General features: G+C 44.1%; 1 protein-coding gene across 3 annotated transcripts in view; it reads left to right on the top strand.

Moving 5' to 3' along the window:
- Positions 1-18,188, top strand: part of MORN1 (MORN repeat containing 1) — a 268,243-nt gene that overhangs the window by 170,143 nt on the left and 79,912 nt on the right. The window lies entirely within an intron of this gene.

Here is an 18,188-nt window from a genome sequence, read left to right as displayed (position 1 = left end):
CAATAGTACGAATGATTTTTCTATATACATTAAGAAAATGACAGTAGTACTACAGCAACTCTACCCAGTATGCTTCCAATTTCATATGAGGGCTTTATTTTCTGTCAGATTCTATACGAACCTATGGGAAGAAATAATGTGACATGCTCTATCATATGCTGCTGCAAGTATAGAGACTATTTCCATCATATGGCACCCAAAGTGTAGCGTTATGTAGATGCAAAGTCCAGAGCCGTACAGGCCCTGTGTGCCGCCATTTACCTACATGGGAGTACGAGGCCTAATTTCAGATTTCTTTTCTTCTTCACCTAGAATGCTACACGGACCCTATTACACAGATAGGCCGAATCGGGCTGATTCGAACTATTTTAGCTCAGTGTAATGCTACGTTTACACGGAGCGATAATTCAGCCAATCGATCGTTTAATGATTTTGAAGCAACAGTTTGGTTTTATAACGATCAGCGTTTAGACGAATAAATAGTTATAAAAACTGTTAGAAAAATTGTTAGAAAAATCGTTATTGCGATCGTTTTTCAGATTGCTTAAGCCCATCTCACACATAGGGTGAATCTTTGAAAGACTGTTTACACGAAATGATCTCCGAATTTTTAGCAAACAACCAATGACGATTTGAGAACATGTTGAAAGATCACAATGAACGATTTTTCAGCTGATTGTTTCTTTGGGACCTGACCTAAAATCATCAGGGGTCGGGCGCACACCGCTATGTATACTAGCGATGCGCGGCCGGCGGCTAATGATTGAATAAACTGTGCATACTTTACCTCTCCACGCTCCCAGTCTTCTCCTGCCCTCTGCTAGCTTCACGGCAACTTCTCTGAGCTGAAAGCCCGCTTAGCGAATCACTGCTAGGGACTGCAGCGACCAGTGATTGGCTGGCTGAGTGGCTTGTGAGCTCAGAGAAGCTGCAGCACCAGGTGCCGGGAAGAGAGCACAAGGCAGGAGGAGACCTGAAGCATGGACAGGTAATGTAGCAAGAGTTTAGGGCAAGGGCTGCATGGACATCACAAATGATGTCCATGCAGCCCTTGTTAAACGATCATCAAGCCGTGTAATAGGCTTAGTAAACAGGCATCGATCTAGCAGCTCGGCACTCATTTACATTATTGATTGGGCTGCCAGAGGCATGTTTAATAGGACGTTAAGGTATCATTGATATGATGAGATCTTCACTCCGTTTAGTTGGTGAATGTGAGGTGAGCAGTGGTGCATACAGATCTATGTGCATCGCTGCTCACCTTACATGTTCCTTAAAGGGAGCTAGGTGGAAGAGGTTTGCATCAAGATCGCCATAAGACGGGCAACGATGCATAGAGAACTGTGCATCACCACTCACCTCATATACTGGCTGGAAAGGGATCTGCATAACATTATATTGTGCTGGCCAGATATTGCACTGCCTCTAATGCGGAGGGAACACTGCAGTCACTAGGCTTTAACTAACAAAAAAAACCCAAGGATGTTCAGGTAAAAGAGTGAAAAAAACACAGAAGGTGCCTTAACAGAGATGACATTGTAAAAACCCTCTTACAGTTTCACATGTTGAAACTCCATTCATTAGAAGTACATTGTATTGTGTGAATAGACTGGAGATGAGTGAACCTCGTTCGGGTTCCTAGGAAGTGAAGCCTTACCAGCCATTGAAATCTATGGTTCATTCAGAAGATGAGTGAACATCAAACATGTGCAGGCTCTTCTGAACCCCAGTGGGCGGCATTTGATTACCAGTAGCTGAGGAAGTTGGATGCACGAGGGAGTCCTGGAACTTTCCAAGAAGCCTTAGGGCTCGTTCCAGCTATCTGTTTAGCAATCCAGATGAGGATTGCTGCGCGGATCCCCGAGCCGGAGCCCCCACTGCCACCCGGCACGGATCCACCAACCCGGCCGCAGCGATGACAGGACAGCATAATGTGCTCTCCTGTCATCTCATCTACTACTCACCTACTCCCCACGCTGAACGGCTACACGCACTTACCGGAAGTGGCCTGGACTACGCTGCCAGGAGAAGGCAGCATAGTCCAGGCCACTTCTGGTGAAGATGAAGCCGAGTAGGAGAGTAGTAGATGAGATGACAGGAGAGCACATCATGCGCTCCTGTCATCTTTGCGGCCGGCGGCGGGGGCTGATCCGTCCCGCGATCTGTCCTATTTTTTCACTGTGCGGGTCGCAGCACGGATCATGTGAAAGGCCACATTCACTTCAATGGGCCCTAAAACTGTCCGTGGTTGCGGATTCGCGACCACGGAAAATTTCACAGAACATGTGAATAAGGCCTTAGGGCTGCATCCAACTTCCTAAGCCTGTAATGCCAGAAGGTTCTGCTGCAGTATTAGAGCATAAAGGTTGGATGTTATCACCTCCGTCCAGCAGAGGGAGTCAGTTCCCAGCTAGGAGTAACAGAGGTAACTGGGGAAGGAAAAGCCAGAGACTCAGGAAGTGTCACCCACCCAGTTCCTGGAGAGAGAGAAGATTCCAGTGCTGGAGGTCAAGGGCAGTGACCTGTGCCAGAGCTAAAGAGATCTGTGACAAGGTGATCCACAGAAAGCAGGACAGCTCAGCCAGGTCCATAAGAGCTACAGCAGACAGAGCAGTGTGCAGCAGTGAGGGAAGAGAGCAACACAGCCCAGTGCTAGCAAGTGGAGTGCAGCGCACCTGGGACAAAGAGACACTGACACAGGAGTGTCCGGCCAGCCTCATCACTGCAGCAAGAAGGAAGGTACTGCTCAGGGGAGACAGAGCTGGTGCTGCAGGGGAGCCCATTGTTACCAGCAGAGTCAGGAAGTGGGGCCCCCTGAGAGACTGTATATAGTTGTGCTACACCACATAGACTGAAGTGATATCCTCCCTGCTACTTACCTAGCTTCATAAAGAGACAGTGTTCCTGTTCAGTAAGAATCTACCTGTTATACAAGTTAAAGAATTGGTTGTACTGCTGAATTATCTACAGTAAAAGTTATCCCAACATTACTCAGCTGTCAGAGTGAGTTTGTCGCCATCCACCTGCACCCCTTACACGTGGCGTAGTCGGCAGGATGGAAATGGATATGGCGACAGAAGGCACAACATCATCTGTTAGCGGCATGCAGCCCATGATTCCAGTGGGGGCGCTACTGAGTCATCTGCCTAAGTTTAATGGATCCAGTGTGTTACTAGAGGACTGGAGAGAGAGGCTGGAGGGAGCCGCACGCCTGTGTAATATTGCCCCACATCTGAGAGCAGAGCTAGCCTTGAACACATTAGAAGGGGAAGCCAGAAAAACAGTATTGCTACAACCAGCAAGGCTGAGACAGACGTTTGAACAGATCTCAAGCATCCTTGAAGATGTGTATGGGGATACAACATCTGAAGCTATGCTGAGGAAGAAATTCTTCACCAGATATCAGGGGGAAGATGAGTCATTGCCCCAGTATGCAAATGGCTTGCAAGAGCTTATGGCCAGGAAAGCCTTTGAGACTTACTTTCCCTCCTCCTTGCACCAGGGAAGTACAGAATGGGTAAATCTTAAAGCTGCCAATAGTCTGCCTATTCCAATAGTTGGAGTCATGCAAGTTGACATTGAGCTTTGGGGCCGATTTATGAAGAAGAAAGGAGTGGTGGTGGTACAGAGTGCAATGGACCCAGAAGTCCCTGTGATATTGGGAATGAATGTGTTAAAAGAATTAGATGGTCTGATGGCTCAAGAGCTGGGTCCCAAGTATTGGAAGAATGTCCCAAACCTGAAACCTCCACAAGTGGCCCTCCAGAGATCGCTGAAACAGTGCCGGATGCAGGCAACCCTGTCCTGCCATGTAGGAAAAGTGGGATGTGTGAGAGTACCCTGTTCAACCTCTTTGGAAGTGCCAGCAGGCCATGAAGTAGTAGTACCCCTACCAGTGGGCACCAGTCACCAATTGCTAGGAGCTACAGTGATGGTAGAGCCTGTGCTACAGAAAGAAGGGGTAGCAGTGGGACGAACCTTGTGCACAGTCCAGAGTGGCCAAGTCCTGATGAGAATAATGAACATTAACAGCCACAGTGTGGTACTGGCACCTAGAGAACTGGTGGCAGATGTGTTTCCTATTGAGGAGGTTGAAGCCATACAGGAGCCTAGCTGGCACATCAAGTCAACTGATATGGCCACCACCACCCTGACATTGTGCCAAGTAAGAACTGAAGCTGTCAGGACTACAGGAGGGCAGCTCTTGAACGAAGTACATTTGGAAGGTGCAGAGATGACTCCCGAGGAGAGGGAGCAGTTAGTCAGGGTCCTGGGATCTCACCCAAATGCTTTTTCCCGGCACGAAGCAGACTTTGGGAAGACACAGACGCTTGAACATGAAATTCCAACTGGAGATGCTCGGCCAGTACGGGAACGGTACCGACAAATACCCCCAGCACTGTATCAGGAGGTCAAGGCCCTGCTGAAACATATGCAGGAAAGTCACATCATTCAGCCTAGCAGGAGCCCCTGGGCCTCACCAATTGTGCTGGTAAAGAAAAAGGATGGGACCCTGCGATTCTGTGTTGACTACAGGCGCCTCAATGCATGTACAGTCCGGGATGCCTACCCATTACCTCGAATTGAGGAATCCTTGGCAGCGCTAGGCCGTGCCAAATTCTTCTCTACCCTTGACCTGGCAAGTGGGTACTGGCAAGTGCCAATGGCAGAAAAAGACAGAGAGAAGACTGCCTTTGTTACACCTATGGGACTGTATGAGTTCCTCCGCATGCCTTTTGGACTGAACAATGCACCAGCTACATTCCAGAGGCTAATGGAACTGTGCTTGGGTGATCTGAATTTTGAATGCCTGCTGATCTACCTAGATGACATAATCATCTTTTCATCAAGTTTTGCGGAACATTTGGAGCGGTTAGACGTGGTCCTCGGCCGCCTAGAGGAGCATGGGCTGAAGTTGAAACCCACTAAGTGCCACTTGTTCCAGAAGAGCATTGAGTATCTAGGTCATGTGGTAACAAGGCAAGGAGTCCAGCCCATAGACTCAAAGATTCAGGCCGTTAAACAGTGGCCCACACCCAGCAACAGCAGTGAGCTTCGGGCCTTCCTGGGGCTGGTTGGATATTACCGGCGATTCATCAAGGAGTTTGCCCAGGTAGCAGCGCCTCTGTATGCGCTCCTCCAGGGGTGCTTGCCTGGAGATACAAAAGGAAAGCCATTCGTCTGGGCTGAGGAGGCCGAACTGGCCTTTAGGGAGCTGAAGAAATTGTTGACCAGTGCCCCTATCCTGGCCTATGCTGATTTCACAAAGCCATTTGTGCTGCAAACTGATGGAAGCCTGAGGGGACTTGGAGCTGTACTGACCCAAGAGCAAGATGGTCAAGAACGTGTAATAGCATATGCCAGCAGAACTCTGCGGGAGAGTGAGAAGAACCCCGACAACTACAGCTCCTTCAAACTTGAGCTCCTGGCAGTGGTGTGGGCAGTGACAGAAAAGTTTGCGGACATCTTGACAGGAGTCGAGTTTGTGTTGATGACTGACAATAACCCACTGGTTCACCTGAATAATGCCAAGCTGGGTGCCTTGGAGCAGCGGTGGGCAGCTCGACTTAGTAAATTTAACTTCAAGACACAATACAGGCCGGGGCGGAGTAATGCTAATGCAGATGCCTTGTCTCGTAACCCGTTGGAGAATCCCAGTGGCCCCACAGACGAAGAGCGGGAAGAGGTCGAGACCCCCAATTTCATGAAAGTGCCTAAACCACTGAAGAGTGCTCCGGTTCAGAGGGTGGAGCAGGCTGTCGAGATCACTGCGGGAAGGTCCATGGAGGAGTGGCAGGACTGCCAACAGCAAGACCCACAAATTGCCAGAGTAAGAGAATGGCTCCTTACTGATCACCAGCCAGCGTACAGGGAGTGTGAGACCTTGACATCATTTGGAAAGAAGTTGTGGCTGCAGAGGGGCCGTCTGACCTTCCGCGAGGGAGTCCTATGCAGAAGAGTACAACTCCCCACAGAGATTGGTCCCACCTGGCAAGTAGTAATACCAGATAGTGAGGTAAGGAACGTAGCTGAGTGGATGCATGAAAGGAAAGGGCATTTTGGACCTGCCAAGACTTGGGCATGGCTACAGAGATTCTTCTATCATCCTAACTCACAAAAGGTGGCCCAGGACATTTGCAGAAGCTGCCGAAACTGCAACCTAGCAAGAGCTGGGGATCAGCAGGCCCCAATTGGTGTTATACAGACAAGCTACCCACTACAACTTGTGATGATGGACTATCTTACAGTAGGAGAGTCCCCGAGAGGATACAAGTATTTGCTGGTCATGGTGGACCACTTTACGAAGTTTGCTGTAGCGGTCCCCACCCGGGACCAAACTGCTGAATCAGCAGCACAGTGCCTGTGGAAAAATTTCATTCTGCCTTATGGCTGTCCTACACAACTGCACTCTGACCAAGGGGCTTGCTTTGAAGGAAGAGTGATAGAGGAGCTCTGTCGGTTGTACCAGATTCGGAAGACACGCACAACACCTTACCATCCACAGGGAAATGGCGCATGTGAGCGCCTGAACAGAACCCTTCTACAGCTCTTGAGGACACTGGAGGAACAGAAAAAGGAGAGATGGCCAGACTACATTGCAGAGTTAGTGTGGGTGTACAACAACACTTTACACTCAGCCACCGGTTATTCACCCTTCTTGTTGATGTTTGGGAGAAATGGGAGATGCCCTCTGACCATGATGATGCCTGACAGTGGAGAAGGTGAAGGGTGGACCCCTGAGACTTGGATGGGAGACCATCGGAAGAAGGTACAAGAAATGTACGACCTGGTCGCCCAGCGCCTTGGCCCCCGCACATTACCAGCAAACAAGAAATTGAAGGAGTTGCCGTTACAGGTGGGAGATCGGGTAATGGTACGCAATCGCACAGCCAGAAGGGCTGGAAAGCTGCAGTGGCGGTGGGAAGTCACGCCATATGAGGTGATCCGGCAACCCAACCCAACCATACCAGTGTATGAGGTAAGACCGGAGGGTGCAACTGGACCGATGCGCATAGTGCATCGAAATATGCTTAGACCATGCACTTTTCTGAGAAGAGTTCCTGAACCCCAGCCAGAGAGTATCAACATGCCCACGGTACCCTCTGGGGAAGAGGAATGGTGGGTACCACCCCAACCAGATCCAACCCCCTTGGAAAGAAGGGAAGATATGCAGCAAGAGGAGAACAACGCTCCCTCTGTGGAGCCCTCAGTTGAGCTAAGACATTCTGGACGTGCTAACTTTGGAAGGATGCCTGCACGTTATGAGGACTATGTCTTGGGTATCCAGGTTGCCGGGACGGCTACCCTCAAACGAGGGGGGGAAGGTGTAATGCCAGAAGGTTCTGCTGCAGTATTAGAGCATAAAGGTTGGATGTTATCACCTCCGTCCAGCAGAGGGAGTCAGTTCCCAGCTAGGAGTAACAGAGGTAACTGGGGAAGGAAAAGCCAGAGACTCAGGAAGTGTCACCCACCCAGTTCCTGGAGAGAGAGAAGATTCCAGTGCTGGAGGTCAAGGGCAGTGACCTGTGCCAGAGCTAAAGAGATCTGTGACAAGGTGATCCACAGAAAGCAGGACAGCTCAGCCAGGTCCATAAGAGCTACAGCAGACAGAGCAGTGTGCAGCAGTGAGGGAAGAGAGCAACACAGCCCAGTGCTAGCAAGTGGAGTGCAGCGCACCTGGGACAAAGAGACACTGACACAGGAGTGTCCGGCCAGCCTCATCACTGCAGCAAGAAGGAAGGTACTGCTCAGGGGAGACAGAGCTGGTGCTGCAGGGGAGCCCATTGTTACCAGCAGAGTCAGGAAGTGGGGCCCCCTGAGAGACTGTATATAGTTGTGCTACACCACATAGACTGAAGTGATATCCTCCCTGCTACTTACCTAGCTTCATAAAGAGACAGTGTTCCTGTTCAGTAAGAATCTACCTGTTATACAAGTTAAAGAATTGGTTGTACTGCTGAATTATCTACAGTAAAAGTTATCCCAACATTACTCAGCTGTCAGAGTGAGTTTGTCGCCATCCACCTGCACCCCTTACAAGCCATCAGTATTCAAATGCCGTCCACACGGGTTCAGACGAGCCTGCAGGCATTCGAGGTTCACTCATCTCTTGAATAAACCATAGAATCCAATGGGTGATAAATAGGGATGGTCCGAACCGAGTTCGGGTTGGGTTCGTACGAACCCGAATCCTCGGTAATGATTCCCGCTGTCTGATCCAGCGAGAGGACCGCCTGGAAAACTGGGATACAGCCACAGCTATAGGCTGTTTCCCAGTTTTCCAGGCGTTACTTCCGCTGTATCCGCCCACTCCACGGAGCGGGCAGACAGCGGGGATCTGTTGCCGTGCGTTCGGGTTCATACGAACCCGAACCTCGGCAGGTTCGGACCATCCCTAGTGATAAGGCTTCATTTCCTAAGAAATTTGTCCAGTCAGGCTACTCACCCCTTGAACCTTTCAAACGGATAGGGTTTGTCCAAGTCCAGTAATCCCATTAAAGACTGAGGGCAACACATGGACTTGTATCTTGTATAGTTGAGAAAAAGTTTTAAAATACAGCAGATTTGTTACAACCATTTCTGGCCTTTAGGCAAAAAGACAAACTTGGTCAGCTCTCCTAAAACACCATTCACACTAGGCAGGAACACGTTACTATGGCTAAATTGCAAACACACAAAAACACACACACAAAAAACACTAATGGTAAGATACAGACCCAATACAGATATGAAAATCGCTAAAAGCAGCCCCAAATAATGAGTCCCTTGGTTACCATTTGCAAAAAGTGTAAATCATCCCACCTCGATAAGGTGGCCTCATACCGGGGTGGACCCTACACTGTACTCTGGCCTCTCCATGGCATATAATAAGCCTATGCTCTGGGCATGCAGGATCCATCTAATACTGGCAAATATAATAACCACCTGGGTGGGACGGGTGGGGTAGGCCACCTTATTGTGGTGGGATGGTTTACCCTAATGCAAATGGTAACCAAGAGCCTCATTATTTTTATGGAGATTTTTTTGGCAGTTGGGGGAGGGGGTGACTTTTAGCGATTTTCATATTTGTATTGGGTCTGTATCTTGCCATTAGTGGTAAGCTATTGCATTTTTTTGTGTTATTTCTAGGATTTTCTCCTATATCTGAATGTAGCTCTCAGAAACCCATGTGATTGACACAAAACCCTCTTTTTCAATTTATGGACCCGTTTCTTAAGCTGCAGAATTTTCTGCAACAAATCTGGCAGAATAAAATACACTGTACAGTAACAGAGCGGTTGTAGGATTCCAGGAAAATATGGACAATAATACAGAATTACACATATTATAATGCAATCTATATTATAATAAGTCTAACAACTTATTATAACAAGTTAAACAAGGCCACAACACATTTTTCTCTTCCCTTGTCATTGTATTTGGACACCTTCCCCATGTTTCTGCATGATTCTACATTTATGGGTCATGTATATGAATATTTCAATTTTACTATTTCTAATATTGTAAAAATTGGTTTAGGATTAATTGTATTACTGTGAAATCCGCCTCTGGCAATGTAACACCATAGGTTTCCGCATTCACTTCTCCTTCTTCCCTTAAGCTATGTTATGGTGGTACTAGGACTCACATAGGGGTCGAGCTGTGAACAGAGAGGGTGATAAATATTTCTTATATATTTTATATTTTGCTGAATGTAATACTGTGCTTCTTCAGCTTCAGCTGCTGCTCCTCAAACGCACCCCCCTCTACTGCAAAACTGGGGATACAAAGCTGATGTCACAAATTGCCAGAGTGTTCACTAGATTTAAAAAATTGGCAAATTTTGGGGTTGGAATGGAATTTCCGCTTTCCGCCACAAGAATTGACATGTCAATTCTTCTGGCAGATTCTGCTGGTGAAATCCCATCGAAATGAATTGAGCAGTGAATTCCTGCTCTGAAATTTTTCAGCACGAATTACACGAGGAATACTCGTGGAAACTCAGCGCGGAACCTGAAAACAATGAATGAATTTAATTATGTGAAAAATGAATTTGCGTGGAATTCAGCCAAAGGTGATTCCGGGCGGAACACTTTCCTTGCGGATTCAGCGCTGATTTCTCAGTGTGAACTGGCTGTTGTGGTTGTTGTTAATAGTAATAACAGTAATAATAATAATAATAATAATAATAATAATAATAATAATAATAATCATAAATAAATGTAGGATGGAAATTACATTATTATTATTTTTGATAACAATAATAATAATAATAATAATAATAATAATAATAATAATAACAACAGTAAATAATAATTAATATTAATCATAAATAACTGTAGGCTAGAACTTATATTATTGTTATTTTTGTTAATAATAATAATAATAATAATAATAACAACAGTAAATAATATTAATCATAAATAAATGTAAGATGGAACTTATAATATTATTTTTGTTAATAATAATAATAATAATAATAATTAATTAATATTAATCATAAATAAATGTAGGATGCAACTTATATTAATGTTATTTTTGTTAATAAATAAATGTAAGATGGCACTTATATTATTATTATTATTATTATGGTATTATTATTATTATTATTATTATTATTATTAATAATAATAATAATAATAATAATAATAATAATAATAATACTGATGGAAAATCAGTGAGTGTGACCATAGCCAGGTTTCAGGTCTGAAGATAAAATAATCGAAGTTTCAGCCACCCACCACTTTTGTTGCCTTCATCCCATCAAATGTAATATTTCTTTTCCTAGGAGGGAATTTCTCCTCACCTTTCTTCAAATCATTTTATAGATTGCAGCCAGCCTTGCTGTAGATTGAACGTGGCATTGTTTACCTTGGCTGCAGTCTTCATTTTAGCCCAGGGAACACACAGTATATATAATTGATGCTCTGTGTGAACACGCTAGATCTGCTGGAGTTCCAGACAATTAGGTCACCTAATGCACTTGCAGCTGTCTGATGCATTGATCTCCTGTGCTGTCTGGAGCAGGACATCCTTATAACCTGCAGCATGTTCTCATTCATTAGTTTCTTAGAAGAGCAATCCCCTGCAGTGCCGGTCATGTCAGTTATCTTTTCTTTATTATTGGCTGATTATAAAGCCATCGGTTTGTGCACAAAGCCAACATAGAGCTTGTGTCGGCGTCTGCATCCAATATAAAAGATTTACCACGCATATTACACATACCTGGGGGAATTTCTAGGCTGGCCCGGCTCATAGAGTGCCCGGAATGGGTGGCGTGGGCTGACAGGTTACTCATGCTAAGTTTATATTTTTGTAAAGCAAAGAATATACTAATAATAATTTATGGAATAAACTAATAAATAATGTATGAAATGTAGAAGATGTCCTATTTCATGGCCTGGGTCACTTTTACGTGATAGAAAGTGATAGGAATTACAGCTATGCAGAATAAAATCAGTTTCACTGTTTTTTATTTATTAGACGTGTATACCTGAACATTTACATGGTTAATTTTTTATTAATATTTTTTTGCAATTTTCATTAAGCCATTTTGCTCTTCTTTAGCATGGGCTTGAAGGGTGTTCCCTTAAAGAAATATTGTGTTGTAAACACTCCTATTTCCACCTTTGCTATCAGTTTCTTATCAGAGCAAACTGCATACTTTCTGCTCTCTGTCTCCCGCTGCTGTGAGATTATTTTCCCTACAATTTTCTAAACCCTCTCTTAAATGGGCACTGTCACTGTAAAAAAAAACCTTTGACATGCCCTATAGACGTGTCAAAAGTAATGAATGGTTAAAGGGGTTATCCAGCGCTAGAAAAACATGGCCACTTTCTTCCAGAGACAGCACCGCTCTTGTCTCCAGTTCAGGAGTGGTTTGCAATTAAGCTCCATTCACTTCAATGGAACTAATTGTACAACCCCACCCAAACTGGAGACAAAAGTGGTGCTGTCTCTGAAAGAAAGTGGACATGTTTTTGTAGCGCTGGATAACCCATTTAAGGTTTGGGTGATGAGAGCTCCACTGGTCATTATAGGAGAAGCGCTCCTTTAGGCTATGTTCACACAATGTCTTTTTGGGCCAAATAACTGCCTTTATTTTATAATGACAGCTGTAAATAATTATCATAATTATTGTAAATGGCCGTCATTCTAAAAAAAAAAAAAAAAAAACAACTTTTTTTTTGTGCCTAAAATAGAACATAGAATAACTCTCACCAGTCTGGGCTGTAACGGCGTCTCAGGCCTCCTTTTTTTTATTTTTTATTTGCTGCTACTGGGATGTTTCTTCCCAGTCACTGAAGCCTACTATGTTATATATGGGAGAGGATGCAGCTCTAGAATTAAAGAGCCTGTATTGAGCCTGACTACAGAGGACAATATTTGTAGTCAGGATCCACTGGTTAGCCACATTATTAAGGACTCATAATAGGTAATAGGTGGCCACTCTATTTTTCTACCTATAGCTCCCTAATGTATCTACCTTCTATTCTTAATATGAGAAATCAGTGTTATAATAACTTCATGTAAAAGGTGGGATAACATTTACCAATTGCAGATGTGTCCAGCCTTACCTTTTCCTTTGTTAAGCAGTAGAATGTAGTTTCTCATGTCTCCTCTCATAGACTTAGGGACCTATTACATAGGAAGTTATCATCTGAACAAGCAAATCTTTGTTCGTCAGCTATGTTTTTTTTTTACAACTTATGGCTATGTTCACACTACGTATATTTGAGGCTGTATATTTGAGGCTGTATAGCAACCAAAACAAGGAGTGGATTGAAAACACAGAAATGCTCTGTTCACATAATGTTGTAATTGAGTGGATGGCCGTCATTTGATGGCAAATATGTGCTGTTATTTTAAAACAACGGCTGTTGTATTGAAATAATGGAAGTTGTTTACCGTTATATGGCGGCCAACCACTCAATTTCAACATTATGTTAACAGAGCCTTTCTGTGTTTTCAATCCACTCCTGGTTTTGGTTACTATGAGGACCTGACATGAGGACCAAATACAGCCTCAAATATACATAGTGTGAACCCAGCTAAAGGGTAGCTTCACTCGTTTTGTATTGCAGCAGATTTGATCTAAATTGATCACAGTATCAAATCTGCACCATCAAATCTGCTGCAGATCTGTTGCGGGTCCAGTACGTGTGAACGCACTCAAAAAAAAAATCATTCATTGGTCACACATTTTCCCATGTGGTAGAAGAGGTGTAGCCAATGAGTGATGGAAGCGAAGGGTAGCACCAACAATCTAACAATGACCCCCATGATAGTTAAGGCTTGCAATAGGCTCTTTAAATGAGCACCAATATACTACAGTGATAGTTCACTGCATGCATCGCCAATTGCCATGGCCAATTTTTTTTTAAAATTTGTAGGGCTTACCGTAAAGGGGCCATGGCCTCCCCCATCCGACAGATTTACTACAACTTACTTCACAGAGCTGGCAATTTTTGTATCTGGCCTCTATATTCATTCTTGGCTGGCAAACATCTCACACTCTAGCGGACAGGCACGCGGCGCTTCTTTTAATAAATCAAGACCGGCATACACAATCCTACTCTTTAGTAAATCTGCCCTATTGATATTATAATAAACTTAGAGTGGACACATCTCTGTAGATGTGACCAAACGTATGGCACGTCTCCCAGGAAAGAATAACTAAACTATTTAGTTAGGTCACACCAAGAAATAATTGGTCCTTGATAATATATGAACTTAAAAGTCCATAGTTAGCTAATGTGCATAGTGCTGAGGTTTTACTAGCTATGGCCATTGTTCAAGTACTCAACACATTACTGCTGTTTTATATATAATGGTTTCTTCCGGACAAATTACCAACTACTGTACATAATTTTACTGTATATTATTACCCTCTGCATGTTACTGCTATATTACTACTGATGGTAATTTTATTGGCCATTATTACATGTACTCTACATACGGCTACTGCACTAATATCAGTAATGGCCAAATTTCAGTTTATTGTTACAATTCCTTTACAAATCACTGTTCTGCCTCAATAGCCATTTTATAACTATTATTATAATGTGTATACAAATAATATATTCCATTGAATTGCGTTTTTGTTATGTGATATGACTAACATTTTTTTTTATGTATAAGTGAAATATTTCTGGTCATTTTACTGGTTACTAATTCACATGTTCATATTACTGAGTATTACAATTCATAGTCACTTCACTGAGCCTTTATATAGCTAAATAAAAACAAAAAAACAAACTCACCATCTCACCATTCCCTTAGTTTACCATATTTCTATGTAGCCAAGGAGGAGACCTCAAGTGCAAATTTTAAACCATATCAGAGCAATTATACTCCATTTCCTGGTCGTGCTGTATCCTTTTTGTGTGTTCTCAGTTGGGATCAGGAAGTGGTGATCAGCAGGGGTGGGGACCTGGTAAACATCGGCTTGGCAGTGGTGCAGCATCTGACAAATGAGCAATGCTTGGTTTTTTGGTCCCTTTTTAAAATGTATTAACACACTGGAAACCTACTTTAGTACTGTCAGGATATGAAACCAGGACAACAAAGGACAGGTGTAGCCCTGAAGTTGTCGCCCGCCCCACTATCCCTGCCTTATTTGCCTCAACAGCCCTATCGGTAGCAGACAACTGGTCGACGGTCCCTAATCCTATATAATTGTGAACACAAAACAAAGACAAGACAAACACAATACAATAAAACAGAGGTCTATTTCAGCAACAAGAGGGAGGCGCAGTACAAAACGTGATCCAAGAGATTAGTCCAAAAAGCCAGAAGTAAGAATACCAAATACAGGGAATGCTAGGTCAAGACACACTAGTAAACTAGGCTCTATCGCAGGCAGGGTAATAGGGCATGGGGAGGATACTTATAAGGCCTGATACAGGCATGATTGGGGCTGAGACTGCAGCCCCAGGGCACATGCTGACCTCTGACTGGCGGTGCTTGCCACCAGTCAACTTAATTAATACAACACACCTAATGCCAATTAGCCATGGGTGGTGAAGCCCCTGCCGCGGCTACATGCTGAAAAGCACAGACGCGCCCCTAACAACCAGCCGGCTCCTGACATGTGCACTTACCTTCTCTAGATGATTTCAAAAACTGTCAATCCAGGTGCCACAAAACACTTTCCCTACCCTACTTGCCGGAAAGAGTTTTGGAAATGGGAAAACACTGACAAGTTTGGCATGGAGGACATATGAAGATGATGAGTAACCATGCTCATCAGGATGTATGGTGAGTTATATTCCAACTGTCCCATTATTAGAGGGTAGTTGTTTTACCTTACAAGAACCTACCCTGGAGACAGGAGGCCGAACCCGACAAGTTGTGTATTCACGGGATAAGCAAATTGCAAAGTGTCACATATATTTATAGGAGAACCTTGTGTTGTTTTCTTGTAAGACTCTAGAGACTGCTTACTAGGCTGAAATAAGAACAATTGTTATTGAAAATATATCAGAATAAACTAGAGCATATATAGGAAATGTAAATCACTGCATGCCTGCTATCAGCCACTTAAGCAAAGCAGAGCCCCTAGTGAGCCCTGCCGCACGTTACACTCTCTCCAGTGTGCTCCTTATTGATTGAAGATAGTGTTTATGATCTCTCTTCTCTCCATGGTTTAGAGTCAGCAGGCTGTGGTTATCTTGTCATTTCACTATTTACATTTACATTACCATGCATGATTTAACTATTTCTGCTGTCAGGTGCTCATAGTCCATAGAAGAGAACCCTGTATTCTCACTTCTCTCTCTTCCGGATACATAGATAGATAGATAGATAGATAGATAGATAGATATTTTGTATTATAGTTCAAAAAGACTCCATACTAGCTGATTTCTTACCTTCTGAGATACTCTTAAGATCCTATTACACAGGATGATTATCTGCCCAATCAGGCAGAATCTGGCAAATACACTTTCTGTAATCGGTAACTGATGAAACAATATACAAAATATTATGTTATTACTTACCTCTCCACACTCCCTGGTGTCCTCCTGCCTGTTTCCCACTCAACGCATCCATCGCTGAAGCTTCCGAAGCTGTCTCTGAAGCGACAGGCCACTCAGCCAATCACTGGCCATGACGCCACCCCTTCCCGGCCAGTGATTGGCTGAGCAGCCTGTCACTGTACCGATAAGTTAAGAAGCTTCAGCAGGGGCTGTTGTGAATGTGGACCTTCAGCAGGGGCTGCGGTGAATGTGGAAAAGCCAGGAGGACACGGAGGAAGGTGGAGAGGTAAGTAATAGCTCTATTATTTTCTCTATACACAGGAAGGGCTGCACAGACATTGCTTACAATATATATACAGCTCTTGCTGCATGATCATCGAGCTGTGTAATAGGCTCTGTAAGCGAGCGCCAATTTAGCAGATCATTGCTGATTTACAGTTAAGCACATGGTAATGGCTGCTGATCAGTGGCTGAGGTGATACACTGCTGTGGCTGCTAGTTGGGTAAGTGTGCAAAACCACATGTTAAACTCAAACCCTGGAGAATGGCACATTGGGAACTGGAGCAGAGACAGCGCCGCTCTTGTCTCCAGTTTGGGTTTTGTAACTCATTTTCATTGCTGTGAATGGAGCTTAATTGCAAACCACACCTGAACTGGAGACAAGAGTGGTGCTGTCTCTAGAAGAAAGTGGATATGTTTTCGTAGCACTGGACAACTCCTTTATTGCCACAGGTTGCTTCTGATCATCTCCCCTGGGCAGCACGTGCTGAAGCAGGCCTGACAGCTGACACTCCAAGTGGAGCAATCTCATGGTGCACTCTCTATAAAGACATCTATCCAGCAGTGTTATGTGGTCCTCTCCTCATCCTAGCAACCGTCACTTCCAATAGCTCTGGTATAAGTGGCAGCACCACTGGCTTAGCTATCAAAGGGGCCGTAAATTTGTATTACGTGAGCAGTACGGGAGTGTTAGTGCATTTTGTGTCTTCCACACTCATGGCATGGCAAAAACATGACAACGTGTAGGATCGGTCATTGACTTACCAGTTAACCATAGATAGACAGCTGTTTTTTTTTTCCACCGAGGGAGAGCTATATTGCAAAAAAGGTTGGGAAACAGTAAAAGATCCCCTAAAGTAAAGGTCTCATATAGTTTCCATATGATTGTGTATCGGCAATAATTCCCATGGTGTGGACAGTATTGTCAGTGCTATGTAATGTGGATCCTATATCCTATATATAACAGTGCGGATGCAGTTTTCCTGCGGTTTCTTAACAGTTAACCCTGCTATGTTCGCACGCTGTAATATTACATCCGCCATTTTAATTTAAAATAACGGCCGTTGTTTTCAGTCTTCAATGATTGCCATTAAAGCGCATGAAAAAAATGTCTGTTGGATCACACAATATTTAAAATAAATTAATGTTCTGTGTCATTAATTCTCAGCTGTTATTGAGCGAACAGCGGACGTTATTTTACATTGTTCACACCAATTTTTTTTTTCACCGTCTTTTCAATTAAATTCAACGGCCCTTTTAAAATTAGCTCCACCTAAACGTCCAGTCCTGAACTTTAATAATGTTCATCAATCAGAACTATAATGATGTACCAATGGCCGTCATTGTAATAACGTCCGTCAAAGTAAGTTAAACAACGGCTGCTATTAGATACTCAAAAGAACGGCTGTGGTTTGGAGTATCAAATAACGACCCCATTGTGTGAACATAGCCATATGGGGGGGATTTATAGTGAATTCGGCCGGCCGTGCGCCCTACCCTACGCCTGGTGGGGCAAATCTACACCTGCTTCCAGGTGTAGATTTGAGTCATGATTTATGCCTGTGGGAGGAGGTCACACCTCCTCTCGTCTTGGCACCCCCCCCCCCCCCATCAAGTCCACCCCATCGGGCAAGCAAAGAATACGTCAGGCGTACTCCATGGAGAAGGGGTAAATCTGTGCCTTCTACCTGGTGTACTGTGTTTCATAGCACAATAGTATTGTACATGGATCCTACTTTTATTGTAACTCCTACTTGCACTGCCATCTACCCAGTGTATGGATCACTCTAAATAATTGTTGTCCATTGGGGTAGGGCCTGGGTCAGATAAATCTTTGAGCTGTTTCCATAGATGTGGTAGTGGTTTACTGTATTTAATGCCAGTCTAGGATTTATTCAGTGCTAATACACACTCTACGGCATGTATAGACAGCTCTTTGAAGTCTGTTA

This window comes from Dendropsophus ebraccatus, chromosome 12 (genome assembly GCF_027789765.1).
Source record: "Dendropsophus ebraccatus isolate aDenEbr1 chromosome 12, aDenEbr1.pat, whole genome shotgun sequence".
In the NCBI taxonomy this organism is placed as follows: Eukaryota; Metazoa; Chordata; class Amphibia; order Anura; family Hylidae; genus Dendropsophus; species Dendropsophus ebraccatus.
The sequence above is the reverse complement of the archived record's forward strand: the minus strand, read 5'-3'. Positions and strand labels throughout refer to the sequence as shown.